The sequence below is a fragment of the Protopterus annectens genome, chromosome 13.part0 (genome assembly GCF_019279795.1).
Source record: "Protopterus annectens isolate FY-2018-M chromosome 13.part0, PAN1.0, whole genome shotgun sequence".
Classification (NCBI taxonomy): domain Eukaryota; kingdom Metazoa; phylum Chordata; order Ceratodontiformes; family Protopteridae; genus Protopterus; species Protopterus annectens.
The window spans coordinates 1209339998-1209359362 of NC_056747.1; the positions used below are offsets into that span (position 1 = coordinate 1209339998).

The 19365-nt window shown below is 38.5% G+C and overlaps 1 protein-coding gene across 2 annotated transcripts in view; it reads left to right on the plus strand.

Annotated features, from left to right (window-relative positions):
• Positions 1–19365, plus strand: part of MARCHF10 (membrane associated ring-CH-type finger 10) — a 564123-nt gene that overhangs the window by 42149 nt on the left and 502609 nt on the right. Inside the window, exon 1 of one of the 2 annotated variants that reach the window (XM_044055214.1) lies at positions 14999–15123. The exons of the other annotated variant lie outside the window; for it this stretch is intronic. The gene's annotated coding sequence lies outside the window, so the exon portion shown is untranslated. Of the gene's footprint in view, positions 1–14998; positions 15124–19365 lie in introns of those variants that run through there. 2 annotated transcript variants of the gene reach the window in all.

Genomic DNA, 19365 nt, shown 5'->3' on the forward strand with positions numbered 1-19365 from the left:
GCAGCTGGTCCCCTTAAGAGGCCAGCACTCACATCAGTGTCCTGGAAATGAGAGCAGTACTGTTAGCATTGCATGCCTTTCAAGACTCTCTCCCTTCTGGGACTATTGCAGTTCAGATGGACAACATGTCAGTGGTATGGTACATCAACAAACAAGGAGGAACCAGATCTTACCCCTTGTGCAGAGAAATTGTCAGGGTGTGGCAATGGGTGATCTCATTCAATTAATTTCTGATAGCAATGCACATTCTGGGGAAATTCAAAGTGATAGCAGACAAGTTGAGCAGGTCTATTTTTATTGCCTCATGAGTGGTCTTTCAACATGAAAGTTGAGGAAAAGATACTCCACCAATGGGTCAACCTTGCTGCGACTTCATTGCACCCCCCTAAACAATATGTGCAGCAGATTCTTTGCCCTGATCTCCCCACCGGGGGAATCACTGAGAGACGCTGTCCTCCACAATTATCTCCACGATCTCCTTTATGCTTACCCCCAACTCCTCTAATCCCCAAGTTTCTCCAGAAAGCATCTTGAGTGAAGAGAAAAAGCCATCCTCATTGTGCCTTACTGGCCTTGTCAGATTTGTTTCCCTTTTCTTTGGCCTTATCTAGTTTTCCCACCGTGGATTCTGGATCGAATTCCAGACTTCCTGTCTCATCCAATGGGTATGATTCACCCAGAAATTTCAGGTCTAAAGTTTACTGCATTCCATTCATAGCCAGACAACCAAGCCTTTCCACTCCTGTATGTCACATTCTTTTGTCTTCCCATGAAGCTTCCACTAGGAGAATTTACAAAAGCAAATGGAAAAGATTTGTTTTTTCGGCACAACAAAGAAACACTGACACTTTTTCAGTGCCAGTACCTAATTTCTTGAGTTTTTGGCTGCAATTTTTTAATGAGGGGGCAAGCTCCTCGACTGTTAAAGTTCAACTAGCTGCCATTTCTAATTTCCACATAGAAGTAAAAGATTCCTCCTTAGCTTCTTCAAAACTTTGTAAGGCCTTCATAAGGGGAAGGTTTCTTCTTTGACCCCCTTTTAAAGATCCAACTCTGCCATGAGATTTGAATTTAGTATTACAACCCTTAACTCAATCTCCATTTGAACCATCAGCAATGTGTGAACTAAAATTTTTGGGTCTATATCACTTCGTCGAAACGGCAGAAGTTCGAACACCATATGTTCAAACTTCTAACCTTGAAGTCCAAAACCATCGAAGGCTTAGAATAGCGATTTGTTTTCCAGGGAAAAAAATCGCTGTTTCAAGAAACACACACAGAACACAAACACACAAAAAAAAACAGCAATCCATACAGATACACTTAAAATCCTACATCTAACCCTACACTAAACTGTACATACACTACTATCTATCCACTTACCTTAACCCAAACCCTAACCCTAAGGTCCGTCACTATCGCACACTCACCTGACCCGCGCCCTAACCCTAACTCACCTATCCCGCCCTACCCCCAAAAGTCTGTCACTATTGCACACTCAATTCACTCACGCCCTAACCTTAACTCACCTAACCCGCGCCCTAACCCTAACTTCCACACAATCGCACAGTTACCTGAACCCGACCCGTAACTTTCCACCACAGTGCTGAAAATCGTGAAGCCACAGAAATGGCCCACCGAATTCTTTCCCTTGGAAAGAATTTGGTATTCCGCGGCTTTGCGATAATCAGTTTTTGAACTTCACAGTTCGAACATATGGTGTTTGAACTGCTGAAGTTTCGACAAACTGATAGGAACCCAAATTTTTAACTTGGAAAACTTTTAGTAGCTATAACCTATGCTCAAAGCATCTCTGAACTTCAAGCCCTATCTTCTAAACCTCCTTACTTAATTGTCCATAAAGATAGGCTAGTGTTATGAACCAACCCAACCTTCCTTCTTAAGGTGGTGTCAGAATCCAAAATCAATCAGTCTATTAATCTTCCAGTTTTCTTTCCAGTTTTCATGAACAAAGGAGAACACGTGTTACATTTGTTGAATGTTCACAGACACTTAAGTTTCTATTTGCATAGAATAAAACCATTTGAGAAGAACAGATCAATTATTTGTCTCTTTTGTGGAATCAAAATTGGGCAAACCAGTTACCAAATTAACTGTAGCTAAATGGTTAATGGATTGCATTTCCTTTCTCTACAACCAATTAGGTTTGTCCTTGACAAAACCTTTAAGAGCCCATTCAGCCAGGTCCATGGCAACTTCATAAGTATTTTTATCCAGAATTTCTATGGACAATATCTGTGAGGCTGCAACTTGAGTAATCCTCGTACCTTTATTGTTCATTATAAACTGGATCTATTCTCTAGGGGGAAGAGCTGCCTTTGGCTCAGCTGTGCTCAGGAATATCCTTCCTTAGAGTCATCCCAGGAGTTAGGTAGTTGGGGACTGTGTCTCAACAGTTGAGAAATGAATGAAAATGACATCAGATATAAAAGTTATGTCCTCACCATAATATTCCATTTGTTTTATCTATTTTCATTTTTCCTCAGCTTCCCTCCCACCAACTTCACCTCCTTACTTTACTCTTGGAAAGATCAAAGGATGCTGCAGGAAATGCTGTTCCTCTGTTTGAGCCCCATATTCTGTTATGCCATAATTCATTACTACTTTGCAGGTCTGTGGGCAGCAAATAATATATTAAGTATGTTAGCTGACTAGGGAATTATAGGTAAAGGGAGTAGCTCGAGAGTTTGTGTTCCTCGAGATTTTCAGTGTTCCATGAGCTGGAAGAAGTGGCCAAGTTGGATCTGAGGATCAGATTGAAACCCAACATTTGAGGAAGAATGAAAATGGTGAACACAGAAGGAATGTTACAGTGAGTACATAACTTTTTTTTTTTTGTCAAACTTGTTTTATACTAGGATGTTCACTTGTGTGGACCGTAACACTGTGTCAGGGGATTTTACCATAGTGAATGCTTCTGTGAACTTGGAGTGTTTAAAGTTGTTGTTTTTTTTGGGGGGTTTTGTACTTTTTCTGACACATTGGAATAGCTATTGTGTGTTTGGGGCAGGACTTGGTGCTTTTGGTGGGACTTCATGTATATTTACCTCAAAAACTTTCTTACACTGTGCATAGATTTATCGATTCCTTCAGGTTCTCTATCCTGCCTCCAGAGTTCCTTTATGGTTGGACCTATGAAACACCTACAGGTCTCCTCGGGTCTACCTTCCCCAAAACACAAGAAAAAGAAAGCTGTCAGCAAGTGTTTGCGTGTTAGGCCATCTCCTTCTTTGCCTCAACAGCTGATGGGTGACCCTGCTGTGGCTGGTCTTAGTTCCTCAGACTGCTCATTGTTTTACTACTGGTTATCTGGTGTAGCACATACAGCCACTAAGGACTAGAAGACATGTCTTCTTTGGCTGTAGGGTTGACCTCCATGGTTAAGGAAGAACCATTATTGTTGGTCTTGGGTAAAGGAGTGGATATAAGTATTCAGCTAAGCTGGGAAATGGAGCCTGAGTCCCAAGAGAGTGTGCCTGCCTTGGGTTGGTCTTTTTACAGGGATTCTCCTAAATAAAGAAAACAAAAAAAATATGAAAAATATGGTTCTCCTGTCTCTATTTCTGAGTATAGCGAATACTTGCTGGGATTTGCCATGAAACTGATTTTTGCTTGTACTGCGCCTGTTTCTCCTTCAGATAAGAAAAGAAAAGGGATTCTTTGTATTTGGCTTCAGAATTCTCTCCACCTAACTTCTATTTTTTCTGAATCCTTACTGTTTTTCATTGGGAACAGAATATTATTCCTATTGCGTGGCAAATTTATTATGATTTTTTTATAGTTGGATATTTCTCAACCTTCAGCTGTCACTTTTGTTTCATCTGCTCTGGAGAATGATTTCCTCACTGCTTGTAGTTTACCTGAAGTCCCTTCCTCCTTTCCATGGGATCCTTCCTTGCCTAGTAAACCAAATTTCCCTGTTTCCTCCAGTTCTGGTACACATGTTATCTCAGTGTGTCATAGAACCTGTGCCTGCCAGATGGGCATAGGGCTTTATTCAAGGATTTTTCTGCTATCAAAAATAGAAGGCAATCGAAGGCCTGTACTAAATCTCTCATTGTCAATGTTTTTGTCAAAATCCCAAAGTTCAATATGTTACTCCTTTAGCCTCTATTACTTCTTATTCTTTCTCTAGCTTCTGTGATAAAGCTAGACTTTAAAGGTACCTACCATCACATTCCCATTGGCAAACATTTCAGATGTTTCTTTGGATTTCCTGTATCCGGCTTACAATATCAGTTCTCTGGTTTACCATTTGGGCTATCTACTGCTCCAACTGTTTTATAAAGTATCTTTCTCCAGTAATTGCTTATTGCAGACTTCAAGGCATTCACATTTTTTCCATATTTGGATGATTGTCTTATGTTTGCAAACTCTTTTTTCAGTTGTTAGGAGTCCTTGGTAAGTTTTCAGAGTCTCCTACCCAGTCTGGGTTTTCAAATAAACTTACAAACTATTCTCTCATCCATTCTCACAGAATAGTATTATCAGGAATGTTTGCTATACTCTCCCTCTCTGGGACGGGATTTTCTCCACCGTACAAAGTAGCTAAAATTGTTCCTTAGTTTTTTCAGTCTCTGGTATCTGCCAAGGAATTTCTCAGGATTTTGGGATACATGGCTTCCATGATTCTTAGGATTCCCTTTGCCAGACTTCACATAGAAAAATTTGGTGGGGCCTTGGGTCAGTCTGGACTCAGCATCCACTTCCTGTATCTTTTCAGATCCCTGTTCTGGGGTTTGCAAGGGGGGGGGGGAGTTCTATTGTGGGTAAACCAGATTTTGAACATTAAATCACTATTGCAGTAGCCTATACTATTTGGGTTCTGTTCTCACCAACTGGCCATCTTTTCAAAGCTTAATGGCACCCTCTACTTGATCTTTCAGGAGCTTGAGCAAAGCTTTATATAAAGACAGTTAGAGCACCAAATACTTACCACTGAAGTGTACTTTTTTTTAGGCTTTGTAACTGTTGGTCGGCTAGCAATCCTTTAAGGTTGGTAAGGTAAGTTCCCTGTTGAGGAAAACCTTCCACAGTATTGTCTTTCTGAGAAACACTCATGTTTTTCAGTGAAATTATTATTTTTGGCTAGAAAATCATATGTATTGGACTGCCGCTACTTGTCAGGCGATTATTTACTGTGTGAATGCTTGTGTGAACAAACTATGTAAAAATCTATTTTTGGCCATTGTTTTCTTTAGATATTTGTAGGTGTCATGTCTTAGGAGCAGAAAATTGTACTTTTGGGGACTGTCAGTGGTTCTCATACCATAAAACCCCCTTTTTGCTTCTTTAAGATTTACTGACTCTCTCAGGGTCTGCTACCTGCTTTCGGTGTCTCCAACTTGGCTGAAACTGTAGAGTGTTACTGGTCTCCACAGTACTTCCTTCCCCTGTCTTCAAGAAGAAAAGAGTAATCAGGGAGTCTTTGGGTGTCAGGCTGTCTCCAGTTGTACCTGAACAGCTGATGGGTGACTCTGCTGTAGCCAGTATTGGTTTCTCAAACCTCTTATAATTTCACCCAGTCCCGCTGGTGTAGCACTTACAGCCGCCAAGGACTGGGAGATAGATATGACCTCATGAGCTGTAGGGTTGCCCCCTATGGGCAAGGAAGAACTACTTTTGTTGGTCTCAGGGGAGAGGGTGGGTGAAGGTCTACCACATAGTTGGGAAAAGGGGAGCTTAACCCTGGGAGAGTGTACCTGCCTTGGGTCAGTCCTTATCTAGGGGATATTCCAGGAAAAGAAAACTAAAAGCAAAAATGTGGCTTATCCTGTTTTTTTTTTCTATGGACAGGGAATATTTGCTTGGATTTGCTAGGGAGTTAATTTCTGCTTTTACTTTCCCTACTTCCTCTTTAGGGAAGAAAAGAAAAAGGGCTCCCTTACTGTCTGAATCTGATTTTCAGTAGATTTAGAGGGAGAATGTTGTTCTTCAGGATTTTCTTATCAGCCTGAAGCTTCTGATTCTGAGGAAAGGGTTGCTTCAGATTTCCCCCCTAGAAAACCTTTCCTTTTCTGAAACTTTAAAATGAAAGAGAGTTTCCAGTGGGTTCATAATGAAATTCCTATAGCTCAGCAAATGTATTATGATTTATTACAGCTGGATTTTCCTCAACCTACATCTCTTTCTCCTGTTTTATCTACTTTAGAGAATTATTTTCTCACAACTTTCAGTTTATCTAATAGTCCGCCTTATGCCCCCAGGAAGTATGGTAAGTTTTGCAGGGTGTCCCAGACTCACAAATACTTGTTTTCTAACCCTAACCCTAACACAGACTCTACATTGATTTCTCTACCCCAGACCACTTCTAGTAAACAAATTGCTAATACTAATCCCATTACAGATTTGGAAAGAAAGTTTATTCTGCTGCTTTAACATTCAGAATTTTAAACTGCCAGGCAGTTTATACTTCTGCCATTTGAAAACATGAAAACAGTTAACTGTTAACCTTCCCTCTTCTGAAGCAAACATTCCTTGAATATCTCTTCTGTATCTGATTCTCATGTAATTAAACATGCCTTAAAATGTTCTTAGTGATGCTACTGCTGTTTCTGTTGCTTCTTTTTTTTTTCAATAATTTTTATTTTTTTTTTACATTTGCAAAAACCATAACCATTCCATATTTACAAAATGACCATATTTGCATGTTATACATTGAGGATAAAGTAGGAACATGTAGGTCATACAACATACCTAATTACAATATATACAAAGATGCTTTCCCAATTAATATCATTAGTCTAAAAACAGCACATACAAAAATGATACTTCATCCATAGTTAAACTGTGTACTCGTGGGAATACTTCTAGTTCATAAGATATGGTGTACCTGGTGCTTTATGCTAATAAGATGTTATAGGACTGTTCCCAGATTGCTCGGGCTTTCATATTTTTGTTTCTTTTGTCCAATATTATTTTATGTGCTAGTAGATGTTTAATAGCAGATTTCTTGAATTCCTCCCAAGACATACTTACAGGATCTAACCATTTGCGAGCTATATATAGCTTCATTAATAAGAAAATCATTATAAGTGGGTTAGCTTGTCTTCCTGAGATGTTGGCTGGGAGGATGTGTAAAAGAGTAAATTCCCATGTTAGTGTTGATGCTTGATACCACATTTTTTGCAGTTGTAACCTAAGGGAATTACAAAGCTTGAAAACGCATTTACAACTCCAGAATATATGTATTAGTTCCGCAATCTGGTCTTTACAGTGTGGACAATATGGGGACTTAGTTGCATTGAATTTGTGAAGAATTGCTGGGGTGAAATAAGCATTATTATTAATCATGAGTTGCGTGTAAGAGAGTTTTTTAAGTGGAATAGTTTTCAATGTTAAGTTGATTGCCTTTTCTATTTGCTGGTCATCCATATCAGGTTTTAATTTTCTCCAGTAATTAGAGAAGAGAAGGTCTTTCTGGAATTTTATTTCCCTTATCATTTTGTAGGAGTTCGTTATTGCTTTCCTTGACATTAACATAGTCAAAGTAGGGTACAGTTTTCAATGTCACTTTCGAGTATGGTAAGGTTTTGGAGGTAACCGGAACACACCTCTTTGATTTGTCTTAAAATTATTATATATACTTTAGGTAAGTTTAGATTACTTCTTAGTTCATGAATTGTGCTATTGAGGAATGGGTAGATATCTTAGATTCTCTTATGTTTTAGCCAAGGGAAGGAGTCTAGGTTTAGCATCTTGTTATTTATTTTTAAGTTAGGATTTTTATGGAGTAGTTGTAGTATTAACATAACTTGTCCAAGGTTTAAGGAGTGAAAAAGTTTTTGTGGTACATTTATAGAATGTTTTAGTCGCTCTATTATGTTATAGGCTTGTAAATCTTTTTTATTTAAGAAGGGGAGCTCTTTGGGATTGATGTCTACTGTTTTTATGTACCTAAAATGGAGAACATAGATATCTGTGCAGTAACTGAGACCTGGTTCAAGGCTCCAGAGAGCACCCCTGCAATACCAGGCTACAACTCTTACCACACTTTTTGGCCACCAAACCAGGACCGAAACACTAAAGGTGGAGGAGTGTCAATATTCACCAAGGATATTCACACCACCAGGCTAGTTGCCTAACACAATGCGTCTGAAATTCTCCAGGTGCAACTAACACTAGGTAAGACTGCAATCCAAATTGTAGCTTGCTACAGATCCCCCACCATACCCCAAGATTCTCACTATACCTTTCTAAACATACTGGAAAATATTAAGATAGAACCAAACACCCTAATACTGGGTAATTTTAACTACCCTGCCATTAACTGGGAAAACTCATGTACCAACACCTTTGCTCAACAGTTCTTGGAATTCATAAATTCCAACGTCCTGGATCAACTAATCCATAGTCCCACTAGGGGCTCCAATATCCTAGACCTGGTCATTACCAACATGGGAAATTGATGCTCCACACCTATGGTCACCCCTTTGTTAGTCAGGTCTGACCATAAGCTAATCACCCTTAACATCCACATCCCACCCCCAAACCCCAGTAAGGAAACCTCCATAAAAAACTTCTCCAAAGCCAACTTCATGCTACTCAAGTCAGAAGTGACAAACTTCATGACACCCATGCAGACGGGAACTGAAAGTTCAACTGCTGAATCCTACACTAAGGCACTGTACGAGCACATCCACTCATGCATGAATCGTGCCATCCCAAATAGAACCAAGATGCTCTCATCCAAAAAAAGGAAGCCAATCTGGTGGTCCCTTGCCATAAACAAACTTTACAACAAAAGGAAGAAACTGTTGCAGGAAGGAGGAAAATCCCAGGATGCAAAAACTCCCTTAGCAGCCTCAGTAAGAAACTGAGATCCCTCATAAAATCCTCCAAAGCTAGTTACTAAAATAAAATTGCCAAAGATTCCAAAGACACCCACAAGGCATTCTATAACTATGTCAAGAATCTAAATGGCAATGCTCAGATCTGATCTGAGCTAAAACAGAATGGCATTAAATATACTGATCCCAAGGATATTGCCAATATCCTGGCAGATCGATTCAGTGCCAACTTCACCCCCCTCTCACCCCCTAAATGGCCCATCTCAATACCGGAAGATTGCGAAATTACAGTAATAACGGCCACACAGGTAAAAGATGCACTCTCCAAAGCTAAGAATACAGCACCCATGGGACCAGATGACATCCTGGGCTGTGTACTACATGAACTACAATATGAACTGGCACCTCACCTAAGTGTCATGTTTAATCATAGCCTCACCTCAGGTTTCGTGCCCACTGAGTGGCGCAGAGCTACAGTTATCCCACTTCACAAGGGGGGAATCCACCTTGGATCCCGGAAACTACCGTCCCATCAGTCTGACAAGCCTTATCTGCAAGGCCATGGAGCGTATTGTCATGGAACTTATAAAGAAAAGACATTGGCAACCTTCAAACACTGGACCCCACCCAGTTTGGGTTCGTGAAGGGCCGATCTTGTCTCCTGAACCTGATTGACTTCTTCGAGTCAGTCTCCAGAGCCATGGACAAGGGTAAGGTGGTCCACACAGCCTATCTAGACCTTGCCAAGGCCTTTGACACCATCCCCCACTCTGGAATCATATATAAACTTACTGAGCTGGGCATTAATCCCTACGTCACCCAATGGGTTGCTAACTGGCTTACTGATAGAACCCACACTGTAAAAGTAGCCGACTCCAAATCCAGCTCCAGACAAGTGACAAGTGGAGTACCTCAGGGTTCAGTCCTGGGACCGCTCTTGTTTGGCATCTACTTCTCTGAAGTACAGGCCAACACTAAGGGACTCTGGCTAACAAAGTTCGCAGATGACTGCAAACTGGGAGCCATTATTAAATCCCCAAATGATGTGGATACTCTACAAAAGGGCCTTACAGAAACATATGCTTGGTGCCAGAGCCATGGGCTCAAGCTCAATGCCAAGAAATGTGGAGTTATCCCCTTTGGAAAAAAACATGTACCCGTGAGTTACCATATAGGTGGCAGTACACTAAACACCGAAAGTGTGATAAGAGACTTAGGGACACAAGTGGACAGTGTTCTCACTTTCGATAACCACATCGTCACAACAGTCAGGAAATCCTTCTATGTGGCACACCTCATCACTAAGAGCTTTTCATCCGGAAAAAACGAGGTCATTGTCCCACTGTACTCATCCCTCATTAGACCCATTATAGAATACAACGCCCCATTTGGTATGTACCTCTCAAGACATCTGCAACAACTGGAAAGGCCACAGAAATACCTCACTAAAAGAATTACAGGCCTAAAGCAGATGCCCTACATTGACCGCCTTAAAAAACTCCAGCTATACTCTGTCGCTTATCATCTACTCAGAGGCGATCTCTGCTTAACATACAAGGCCATGTCAAACCCAGAGCTGTTGGACATGCTACACTTAAAGAAATCCCAATCCCTCAGAGCCACACGCTCCAGGGATCTAAACCTTGTCATCACAATAAACAAAACATGCTGGAGGGATAGGTTCCTGACCCAGAAACTCCCCAGACTCTGGAATAGATTGCTCATACATGTCAAGCAGAGTGGCTCTTTGGCCTTCTTCAAAAGAAACCATGACGATTGGATGGGAGAAAGGAAATTCACCCCGGGGATCATGTAAGTCGCCCTGCTAGACAGGGGTCCAGGGAAGTAAATAGTGTGGGACGAAATAGCCAGGGAATTGTTATGGCTAGGCTTGTACAGGCCCTAGGGCTGATAGCCTAGTACCAACCTATGAACCTATAGTATATTGTTAACCAGGCCGGTGAACCAGTCTTTGCCGAGGGGTCATACTCTGCTATTCTCAGTATTCTATTAGTGTTGATAATAGAGTAGTAGGTTTTGAAATCTGGCAAGTTTAGACCCCCCTTTGTTCTTGGGAAGTGTTAGATTTTGATAGGAGTTTCTGGTCGTTTTAGGTTCCCATACAAATTTTGCTAGAAAGGAATGAATTTGTTTGAAGAATTTATTATGTATAATTATCTGAGATGTCATAAATAGATATATTAATCTAGGTAGTATGTTCATTTTAATTACTGATACTTTAGACAAAAACGGTAGCTTAAGGTTATTCCATCTTGTACAATCTTGTGTTATGTTTTGCCATTTAAGAGTTACATTATGTTGGTAGAATTCCTTGTTATTCTGAAAGAAAGTAATCCCCAGGTATTTGGTTTCTTCTTTTATTTTTATTTTGTCTAAGAGAGGTATTAGGAAGATGAGTCTAGGTGGCCTTAAGGGGAATATATTAGTTTTATTAAGGTTTAATTTGTAGTTAGACATGTATGAGAATTGTTCAATTGTGTTTATTATTTTGGTCATGTCTGAACTTGGTGTAGTAAAGTATATGTTTAAATCGTCTGCAAATGCTGAGAGATAAACTTTGAAGTTATGTATTGAGGGGGGATTATGATATGTATTTTGCTTAATATATAAAAATAGGGGTTCTAGGTAAAGGTTGAAAAGAAATGGTGACAGCGGGCAGCCTTGTCTTGTTCCATTTTTTATCGAAATTCTGTTTGACCATGTTTTGCTTATTTATAGGGATGTGTATGGATTACTATAGAGAATTTGCAAGATCTGTATAAAATTTTTAGGTATGTCAAAGTGAGGGAATGTTTGCAGCAAGAATTCAAGATTGACCCTATCAAAAGCCTTGTGGGCATCTACTACCATTGTGAAGATGTTGGTATTTCTCTGATTTGCCAAGGATATTAACGCTTCTAATCTTAGCGTGTTGTCACTGGTCTGTCTACGTGGTGTAAACCCAGATTGTTCTGGAGAAATTATTTTCTCTATCAGATTTTTAACTCTGTTTGTGAGTATTGAGGTCAGGATCTTGATGTCTATATTTAGAAGAGAGTTGGGTCTATAGCTATCTGGATTTTTAGGGTCCGCTTGGTCTTTTAATATAAAAATAGTTTTAGAGGCGTTCAAGTGAATATCATGTATGTTGTTATTTATTATATAATTCTGCACGTGGTATAATAATTTGGCAACTAGTGGACTGAAGGATTTATAAAATTCTGAGGTAAGACCATCCAGTCCTGGGGCCTTGTGTGGTTTTAGATGTTTAATTGTTGTGGTTATCTCATTAATAGAAATGGGCTCCGTTAGTTTTTTTTTTATCTAAATCTAGTTTAGGGAATTTTAGTTTTTGAAGAAAAAGATCCCTATCCTCCTTCAAGGCTTGTAGGGTTTGTTCTCCATATGTTTGAGTATATATTTGTTCAAATACTTTGATAATTTCCTCATTTCTTGTATAGTTTTTCCCTTGGTAATTTATTTCTGCTATAACTGAGGTAGATTTTTGTTGAGCGATAATTCTGGCTAATGCTCTGGAAGGAATTTGGGCTTCTTCTGTGTAATTAGCCAACTGCCTTGTCTCATAAAAAGACAAATTTCTGTTCTCGAGCATGTATAGGTCTCTTTGTAGTTTTAGGAGGTCCATTTCCATTTGATTATTAGGGTTATTTATCAATTCTTTCTCACATTGTTCTATTTTCTCCTTTATTTTATGTTCCTCTTTCAGTTGGATTTTTTTATAATATGCTGCTTTTTTAATGAAAGTTCCTCCGATTTGTGTTTTGGTCAATGCCCATTCTATATCCAATGATGTTTGGGAATTGAAGATATTTACAAGGGATGTTTTTAATATATCCTCAATCTCATTTACTACATCTGTTTTGAAGTGCAGATTAGGATTTAATGACCAGTTATTAGCTCTATTGTTTAAAAAACTTTTTTTTTGTCCCAGTTGATACTCAATGTAACTTTGGAATGATCCGACAGAAATCTAGTGTGTATGACTATTGCAGGGACCATGTTAATGAGTATGTCTGAGATTAAAAAGAAGTCTATTCTTGCCCACATTTTATGGCATTGAGAGTAGAATGTGTAATTCCCAGTTTTGTTATCTTTATCCTCATATTTAAAGGGGTCATATAGTTTGAAGTCTTGTTTAAGTTCATTTAAAGTTATTGTAGCTTGTATTATGTAGTTTGGTCGGGTTCGATTTATCCTTTCCTGGGTTTTGATATGTGTTCCAGTCACCACCAATTATTAGATAATGATCTTCTAGTTGTTCAGAATTGGGTACAGTGACATGAAAAAGAGATGTTGGTTGCTACAAGGTGCATACACATTTAACACCATTATGGGTTTTGGAAATACCATGTTAGTAAATGTTACATAGCACCACCTTCCCTCTTTGTCAGCCTTAGTTTCAAATATTTTATCCTGAAAATGTTTTTTAATTATTATGGCCACCCCAGCACTATTAGTGTTGTCCCCAGAAGCTATAATTTGTCTTCTCCACTTTTTTTCCCAATACCTGTCCATTGCTCTGAAGTTAAATGTGTTTCTTGTATTAAGATGAGATTAGTTTTGGTTTTCAGGGCTAAATGCAAAAGTAGTTTCCTTTTTTCTTTATTTTGTAGTCCTTTAACGTTCCACGTTTCAATTTCCCCCATTTATGTGATAGATATGCTTGTTTTAACTGATCTGTATGTTAATTTAGATTTATGGTTTTTGTATGTGTTGTTACAGTGTGTCATTGGAAAGCATCTAACTATTCCCGTCCCTACACTGTGCCTACCCACTATACCCCTGGACCAGGAATAAACGGGGGAATACAATGTGATTTTAGTATGTACCATAAGATTCCCACTAGTATTAAATTGTGTTTTTTCTTTACGTATAAGTTTGTGACATGGTATCCCCCTTATGTTACTAAATACAATACAGACAAAGCTTAACAGACTAGTTCTCTACAAAAAAAACACTGCTGCGTCATATCCCTAGTATCAACCTTTAAACTATTATACCATTAGAGTGCAGCAGTTAGAGTACAAGACATACAGCTTATAAGTTTATGATCTATTCCTCCTAAAAGTGCGTTTTTAAACAACATGTTAATGATCAAATTCTCAATAGGATATGGCAAAATATACAACAATGTAACCTAGATTTTTAAGCCAGACGTGTCATATTTAAATGATCCTTCTCCATATAGTTCTCTTACCTTCCCTCTTCTTATATTTATAAATTACCCAGCTTCTATGTTCAGGCATTCTTCTGTAGCAATCTATAACAAACTCAGATTGCATTATTGGCATCTAAATAGAAGTGGGTATATGAGGGAAAAAAATAAAATAAAAAAGATTGCACGCTTAGGCAGGTATATATACTGCTAAGACTTGCTTGTTTAGATATTTATAACTTCTGCAGTCAATTAGGTTATATTCAAATTGACATATAATTCCTCTCCTCTAAACTGCTTAAACTCTCATTCCTGCAGTTATTCCAGTTAAAAATTATTATTTCAATCAAGAACAATTTACTTGGTCTGGTTCTACCAGACTCACATCCAGAAATTAAGGCTGGATTCTTTACAATAAGCTTGTATTGGAGAATCAAAGTCACAATTTTGTTTTGGTAAAACAGTACCTTATTCTTCTGATTCTTCAAAGTCATGTTTGCAGGCTTTACTAGTCATCTTTCAGTCAGTTATTGTCTTATTAATTATTTTATGTCAATTTTTGTGATTTTGACTCAGAAATCACTTCTTGGTCTTGCTGTACCTTCCTTTTAGGTCGTTTTGGTTTTATAGTGAAGATTTTGAGCTCGAAGGGGGGCTGTTTTAACATACCAGTTTCCTGGGAAATGGTGTCACCTTATATTACGCGCATTGGAAACAGCAGTTGAATTTTAATTCCTACCTGGTTTTCATTTCCTTTTCCTGTGTTCCTCGTGGCTCCCATCGTTGATTTAAGGGCCTAGGCAGCAAGGGGAAGCGCTCAGGGTGTGTATCCCATCAAAAACCCTCACAAATCGGTCTGATTTTTACTCAAGGGTCATTTTTAATTTTCAGGCATTTTATTTAGTTTCTGGAGGTGGAATCTGCTTGAAAACTGACAGGAAAGTCTCTTTTGCTTCCTTGGGGTTAGCAATCGTGTATTTAACATCTTTTACATTGAAAATTAGAAGGCTTGGGTATTTCATCTGGAACTTTATTTTCTTTTCTATCAGAAACTTGCAGTATGGAGATAGAAGTTGCCTTGCTTGCCTTATCTGAATAGGCAGATCTTGAGCAAAGGAAATTCCCCTATTATTCCAGGTGAGTGTCCCTTTCTTCTTTTCTGCAAAGAGCATTTTATTTACATCTTGATAGTTTAAGATTTTGGCATACACAGGTCTTGGTCTCAAGGATGATTGAACTTCTCTCAGAGCTCTGTGGGTTTTCTCTATTATTATTTGTTGTGTTGCTTCAGAATCATCTAGTAAAGATTTTAGTATGAGCTTGATAGTTGGTATTAGATCAATGTCTGACACAGTTTCAGGGATTCCCCTTATGATAATATTGTTTCTCCGAGCTCTTGCTTTTAAATCTATTATTTTTGCTTGTAGACTTTGCAGCTCTTTGTCATGGGAATCAGTTCTCTGAGATATAGAGTCTAATTTTATTTCATTTTCTAATATTTGTGCGTCAGATTTTTCAATTCTGGTTAGAATTTGATTAAATGAGTCTCCAAATGTTTGAAACTGTGTGGATAAGTCCTGTATTGCTTGTTGAATGGGCAGTAAAGCTGTTTTTGTATCATCCAGGCTAGCTGGCTGTTCTGACTTGGTTTTATTTGCAGGCTTGGAATTGTCAGATTGCTTATTTGTCCTCTGTCTTTTTGGAGTTGTGTCTTCGTCTGGTGAGGCTAGTATCGAAAATTTGGTTTTAGTTGTTAAAGTCTCTATATTATTTTCTTCTTTTGACATCTTGCTTTTAGGTAAGTTTTGCAGACTTTATGTATGACTGCAGGGCCACAGCACCACATGGCTATAGATGATTTCTAGAATCTTAGTTTTAAAAGGAAGGTGTTGCTTTTTTACCCTTCTTTTGAATGCTGTTTGTTGTTTGTAATAGATATTCAGTCGTATTTATTTGTTTTTTAGTCTGCGGTGTCTTCTGGGTTTATTATAATCCAGGGTATTTCAGAGAGCTAGGTGCTTGCAGTGCACACAGAACAGCGGCCATCTTGAACTCCCGTTTCTGTTGCTTCTGAATCAGTCATGAGAGGAGTTAGGCTACATTCTGCAAATCTTTCTGAAGATGTTAAGTCTGAGATTTTAAGCTCTTCCCCCTGGACAAGGATGTTATCTTTGGCCCTTCCATAGCTGACGTTCTTAAACTATTTCATGAGAGGGGAAAGTTGTTTCAGTGGGTCACCCAAGTCTTCACACCTTCCTTTTTTAATGCAAATAAAATTCTCCCTTCACCTTAGGTGCTTTTATTTTCAAAACATCACTTTAAACAGCAAGGTGAAAACAAACAGTAGTTTAAAAAGTAACAGCAAGGAGTCTCCTAAAAGAAAGGGAAAGCCTTTCAAAATCAAGGACAGTTCAAAAAGTCAGAATGACTGCTCTCATCCACCCTGGCAGTCTCTCCCTTCAGACCCCGTTACCTCTTGTCCCATCACAAGCTTTCAATGTAAAACTAGTTTTAAAAGATGACTTATGAAAGGCTGGCACAGATTACCCACTCTGCCAACTTTGCCCAGACTATAAGGTAGATTTACTGCCACCAGCCAGTTACTATAAGGCTTTCAAAAGGGTATTCATTATGCTGCGTGACGTTAATATTAATACAAATGGTAATGATGACCAAGCAGCAAGGCTTTCAGGAGTGGCCAGAATTATCACCAAATAAACATATGTAAATGCTCTCAAAACTTAAATATTTTCTAAAATGGACCAGCCACAATGAAAAGTTTAAGTTATATTTAATAATAAATAATAAAAGAACATGAAAATAAGAACTATTTATTTACAGTAAACACAAGAGTTTAAGTCACAGGAAATAATAAAAATAGCACCAATGGAAAGTTTCACACAAATACAGAAAAACAGTATTTAGCTAATCTCACTATCTATTCCTGATTGGCTAAAAGAATTACTGTTCCCTAGTTTAGTACTATTGCAAGGCAAGATGATGTGGGTGAGGGTCTTTCTAGTCAGGTTTCCAAGAACAGACTACCCCATGACACTTCAGTCTCCTCTAATAGTGAAACATTATTTCTGTACAGAATGACATCACATACATCTGGTCATCTGACTTCTGGTTCCCACACTATTACCAGCACTAGAAGCTGCTAGGGTTTAGCACCTATGTGCTATCATACATATCTGTAGCTTTTCTAAGATTTGTTACAGCATCAGGAAGATTTGGAAGCCATAAAACAATAAAACTATTCCATTCTTCCTACATGAGCTACAAACTATTCTCTAGCACAGACATTGCATATCTGACTCCCTTCAAAACTGTGGGATAACATCTTTATGGCTTAACCCATAAAGTAATTTAATTTCAAGAATATTTTTCAAAGTCAGGTGGATGTGGATTAACCTCTTATCTTCCAGTATATGTTGTGACAATGTATACATTTAAAAGGTTAACATAATGGATATACATTTCTTTTCTGTACAGCAGGAAACACTGTTAATACATTTTATCACAAGCAACTTTGGAGGTAACAACTCAGCTCAGTTTTAAATCTTTAAGCTTTATACATTTTGTCAGAGAAAAAAAATTATAGCATACAAGCTAAGCAGGGACAGGACTGATCCTCACAAATGCAAACTTCACACTAGCTTTCTCAAGAATTGATCCTGCTGTAGGAATACCTCATGTAGATCTGTTTGCCTTCTCTCAAAACAGACAACTAAAGAAATTCTGCTTGGAATTCCATGCAAATAGGCCTAGATGTCAGATGCTGATTTATTCCCATGGATGGAAATATTCTATGCTTTTCCACCCTTTCCATTGATCTCAAAGGTTCTTCTAAACATTGAGAAAGACTCCCCAAAGATTGTGGTGGTGATCTATTTTGGCTCAGCAGCAGTGGCTCTCCCTTCTTCTGAAACTGTCCAACTGCAACTACCACAGGCTTCCACACAGACTGGATTTACTCATGAAGGACTGGGGTTGTTTGATCCACCCCAGCCACCTGAAAACTCTTCACTTCACTGTTTACTTGCCTTTTTTCTCAAAATGTGCAGAAGATACTGAATAAGGCTAAAGAGCTTAAAAAACATGCTACTAGAAAATCATATATGTGTAACTAGAAAAGATTTTCATGTCAGTGCCATTCCAAGACTAAGACCCATTTAAGGCCCAGTTGATTCTAGTTCTTATTTTATTTTTATTTATTTTATTTTACATTTGTTGACCGGGCTAGTCTAACTGGATATATGTCCATTTTCAGTAGAGGCCCGGGGAGATAAGCTCCTAGACATAAACAATCAAATACAAATACAAACAACAAATAGCATAAAAAAATATTTCTGTGAGATACTGTTCACTAGGCTTTCTTTCTCCTCTGTCAATGTTAATCTGTCAGCCATTTCTGCTTGTCTGCTCTTAGATCCCCCCCCTTTATAGCCATCCTCAAGTCAAGCAGTTTTTGAAAGGGGTTTTACATATCCTCCCACCTAGAAAACAAGAGGTTCCTCCTTGGGGCCTTAACTTTGTGCTTGAAAAGCTAACTCTTCTTCCATTTGAACCAGCACATAAGGTTGATTTAAAGTTCTTAACATGGAAGACTGTTTTACTGATTGCTCTGACTTGTGCTATGAGAGTATCTGAGTTACAAGCTCTTATGGAGAGTCAGCCCTACCTCATTATTTTCGGTTATGTTTGTAATCTCAAAAGCACAACACAACAATGTTCTGAGCTGATTGTGAATAATGTAACGTACACTGGAGCTGAAGCTATAGTGAACCTACTGGCTAATAAATTTAGCTCTAACTTTTCCCCTTTCTTCCCTCCGTCTTTCCCTCAAGATATACCTGAAACTGGCTCGACTCTAGCTATCACACAAGAACAAATCCTAAAAGTGCTATTAAAAGCTAAAAGTATTGCATCGATGGGTCCTGACAATATCCCTGGATACATATTAAATAGCATGAAGCATGATTTAACCACACCCTTATTAACACTGTTCAGTCTCAACCTCTATACAGGTTTTGTTCAAAGTGAAAGGAGAACAGCTACAGTCATTCCCCTGCATAAGGGAGAATCTTCCACAGACTTCGACATTTGTACACTAATAAGTCTGGCCAGACTTGTATGAAAAGCCATAAAAAGACTTATCATGGAACTAATTAATCAGAACAAAGATAACCTCTAAACACTGGATGTCTCAGTTTGGATTCATCAAGGGCAGGTCATGCTTACTCATCCTGGTGGATTTTTTAGAAAATTTCTCCAAAGCAATGGATGAAAGCAAAGCAGTATTTACCGCATACCTTGATCTGGTCAAAGCTTTTGACAACATTCCTCACTCAGGCATAGTAGCAAAGCTAAGTAAAC